This window comes from Canis lupus, chromosome 9 (assembly GCF_003254725.2).
Source record: "Canis lupus dingo isolate Sandy chromosome 9, ASM325472v2, whole genome shotgun sequence".
Taxonomy (NCBI): Eukaryota; Metazoa; Chordata; class Mammalia; order Carnivora; family Canidae; genus Canis; species Canis lupus.
The window spans coordinates 18,913,917-18,918,498 of NC_064251.1; positions in this window are offsets into that span (position 1 = coordinate 18,913,917).

The window sequence follows — 4,582 nt, forward strand, 5'->3', positions numbered from 1 at the left end:
CCAGGATAGAGGAGTGGATGGAATGACAAGTGACTGTTAATGGGTTCAGGATTTGTTTCGAGGATGATGATGACATTCTGGAATTAGAAACTGGTGATGGTTGCACAACATTGTAAATATAGTAAAACCCCTGGATTGCACACTCTAAAGGAATGGACTTATAGTATACAAATTATAGCTCAATAAAAATAAACATATAAAAACAATAAGCCTTCTACAATCCATTCTGCAATAGACCACATACATGTAGTACCTATGATGAGCAAAGGAGGAAAAAAATATAGATGGTATCACCAAGAAAGGAGAAAATGCTAGTGGGTAAAAAATTTGAAACCAATTCTTCAGTTAAGAAAATAAATTTTAAAAAATGGTCTGAGTTTTAGTTTTCCCTGCTTTAGAGTATAGAGCTTAGTAGAATATCTAAGGTGCCTCTCTGTATCTTCACTAGCAAGAAACATCTATTTCCCTGGAAACTCAAGTGTTTTAACCATAAACTGAAGTCTGGCATAAAATTATCTCAGGAGCATCACCTCCCATTTCCTAAGAGAAGAGATTTCTATCAAGAGTGAGTCTGGGAAAGTCAAATGATCACTATCTTGTGAACACAATAAGAAAGCAGTAGTTTAATATTTGAATTTTACAAATTACTAATTTACTGGGCCACCTGCTGAAATAATTCTGGTTGCTCTGGGTCAGGATCTGAACCTCTCTCTGTTACCAAGATTTATCTCCATTTTAAAGAAAGGAACAGGGCAGCCCAGGTGGCTCGGCGGTTTAGCGCTGCCTTCAGCCCAGAGCCTGATCCTGGAGACCCGAGATCGAGTCCCACATCGGGCTCCCTGAATGGAGCCTGTTTCTCCCTTTGTTTGTATCTGTGTCTCTCTCTCTCTCTGAGTCTCTCATGAATAAATAAATAAAATCTTAAAAAAAAAAAAAAGAAAGAAACAATGGTAGTTCTATCATTTTAATAAATTGTGAGGGAGAGGAGTTCAGTTATAGACACATAGCATAATAATTAATATCCCTTCTCAACCTACGGCTTTAAGATGATATAAAGTTATTTCAGTTTTTAAATCATTCTAATATACTGTTGAACAATCCCCTAAGGATTTAAAGGCTGTAAGAGAAAAAGTAACAGTATAACTTTTAAAGGATGCAAAATAAAACATAAGGCCTATTTCTGTCAACTACCCATATGGGAAATCACTGTGAATATCTGGAGAAAAATATCATACTAATATGACATGTCAGAGGAAACAAATAGAAAAATCTTTGATCAACATTTTTTTTACGTACAGAGTGTAAATATCTTTCCCAGAGCCTATTGCTGACCTATTCTTTGGTTATGACTCCTCACACTGCAATACGTACAATGTCCATACAGGAAAAAAACTAAGTTGGTAAAGCATTTTAGCTGACATTTAAGAATGGATCAGGTCAGAGTGGAGGGTGACCTCATTTGAGGGTGTACAGGAGGGCAGTGTGGAAAATGAGACATAGAAAGAGATTATGGAAAAGCAACAAAACTTGGCAAAGATACTTCCGCAAGTAAAATTTCAGGTAAAATCCTCCGTGTTATGAACGATGCGAATATCACCGAATTGTTAACAACAAATATTATTTAACATTCAGTACTTTTTAGGCTTTTGAAGTTCTGGAAAACAATGATCTTTAATACAATATGCCATTTTGACAGGTACCACTATGTGTTTTCATTTGCAATACTATGCCCCAGTGAACATGGGGAAGTAATGTCAATCAGACCATGAAAAGGAAAAAGTTTGAAGAAAGAACAAATGCACTATTAACCATACAATCTGGAAAAAAAATTGGAGACAAGCTGTGAACAAATATTACTTTTTCAAAATGGACAAAATTTAGTTTTACTTCCACATCATTTCTTAGGCTTAATCCACTGCATTTTTTAATACACTGTTCATGTGTTCTAATCATGTCAGATGTGTGGGCGTCCAGCAAGTCTTTATGAGAAATATAGAATGCAAATAGTGTAGCTGTCTTCACGCTCACAGTTGGCTGCACTCTGTTGGTTTCCAATTTATCAGCTTTTAATTTTAACAGATAATGTTTATTGCTCTAGGAATGGTTTATCTTGTGAAGATAACATTGATGTTACCAAGAGAACATGGTAAAAAGCACTTGACCAATTACTAGGCTCTAAGACATTCTTCTTTGGCAGTGATAGTTTTCTATAATTCATTCAGCTTATTTGTCATAGTACTACTGTTTATTAAACTGCCACCTGGAACTACTGATAACTCTGCAAAAATAAATCAGTAGTTTGGACATAATTTACAATAGAGTTTCTCGAACATTCTTTACTTCAATGATAGGGAATATTTCTATTAATGGTGGCTCAGGAAAGTAAAGGAGCTCAATGGGGTGAAGTGGTGTAGCTCTTTCCAAGTGCATATATTAATATCCATCTTTTCTTTTGCTAGTAGGAGAGGAGAGGAGTTGGAAAGTCTAAGTAAAGCTCCCCAGGGGAGCCTTAGTCAAACTCCCAGCCCCCTAATTCCTCAAGAATCTTTATTCAGAATTTTTTTTGGGATACTTCTTCTTTATTGATGGTTAATATTACTATCAATTAACATAGACTAAAAGTTGTAAAAAAAAAACGTTTTTTTTCAAACAATGGTAACCCTCTGTATAACTCTGTTTAAAAGAATTAAAAATAAAATTAAAATATAATCGGCTACTTAAAGACCTCTCATAATTTAATAGTTAATTCATTTACTGAATAGTTACTATGTGTTAGGTGATATCTAGATGTCTTAGGGATATAGTATGGTTTAGACATGGATTCTTTTTTTGTGAAGATTATAATATAAGAAGAAAGCTTATAAATGCACATAAATAAGTACTATGTAAACTATAATGGTTAGTCTTGGAAGGAATATGGGTAAAACAAAAATTCATAAGAAGGAGAGATCATCAGTTAATAAAGGATTATTCCACAGGGTGAACCTTAATTCATATATATGTAAAATTATCTGCTACTGTTGTTAGCCTTTATCAAAGTCTACTGATGAACTGACCTCATATTAAGACAAAATGTGTCAAATATGCCACTGATAACTCCAGCAAAAGCCAACTTTTTGGTAATAATCTAAGATATGAGCATGACGTTATCTTTTCTTTTGCTGAGTAGTTAGAGGATCTTGTACTAGAGATAAATATAGACCATTAGAAATATCTGTGATCTATGTCTTTGTACATCAGGACTTTCCTGATCACCCTATCTAGAAAGCTTGCTGTGGCATTCTCTAACCCTTCTCACTTTCTTGAGCGTGCAGGCATTATTATTATTATTTCTATAGGCATTATTTTTTATATTTGGTTATTTATTTCCTTACTAACTTCCTCAAGATAATCTAAGCACTTTGAAGATAGAAGATTTTGTCTTATTCACTGTTATTTCACCGGTATCTGGCATATGGTAAGCATTCAATAACTATTACTGAATTGCAGAATAATTTGCTAACTTACCAATAAAATAAGTGCAGGTTCTAGGATCTTAAAGTACTGGGTAGTAAAAAGATTGTACACACACAATTTCATCCAATCTTTTGCCTTTAAATGGCATTTAGAGGAAGACAACTCCCAAATGACTATTTAGAGGACTGACTTTTCCCCTTGAAGTCTGTTTTGACATCTCTCCTGTGTTAACAAAAATCCCAAATTTAATATGTCAAAAAAGGAAGTTTTGATAGTCATTTGGGGCTATTCTTCAAGTATTCTCCATTTTGGTTAATGCTATTATCATCTAATAGTTTCAGCCCCAAACCATTCTTGGTTTTTCTTGTTCTTTTACCCCTCACATCTGATCCGTCCCCTGCCCAGGAATATTACATATTCCTCTACTTTTGTCCATCTCCAGTGCCCCTATCCTGAACTAGCTTCATTTCTTGATTCTTTATTTTGCCCTACCTTTGCCTTCCTACAATGCTTTCTCTACATAGCAACCAAATATATTTTCGAAGATATAATCAGATTGTTCCCCTAAAACCTGAAAGGCATCCCCCTGCACTTAGAATAAAATCCAAACTCTGATATGGATCATTCTTCATGATCTCCTTCTACTAATTTCTTTGACTTCCTTGCTTGGAACTTTGTTTCCTTCTACTCTAGTCTAGCACCATTGATTTTTTCTTTTTGTTCAATTCTAGGTTTAGTAGTCCCACTTCAGGCCCTCTTCTCAGCTGTTCTGGAGTTGAAGTCTGTTGTTTCTGACCTTCACTATTTTCAACACTAAAGTCTCAGCTAAGATCTCTTTTCCTCAGAGGGCTTCCCCATCACCTTTTATAATGTTGTCATCTCCTATCCCCAGCCCTGTTTATTCTTTTCTTATTTCTTATCACAGCCTGGAATTACCTGATATTTTTATTTATTTGTTTACATTACAATAGAAACTCCATGAAAAAAGGACTCCTCTGCCTTACAAATGTCAGAATGCTTTGCAAATAGCTAATCACTAAATATTTGTTGAACCAATTAATGAAGTAATCAATTAATCACCAGTCAATTGGTCATAAAATTGCCTTTTATGCAAATTCTAAATCGA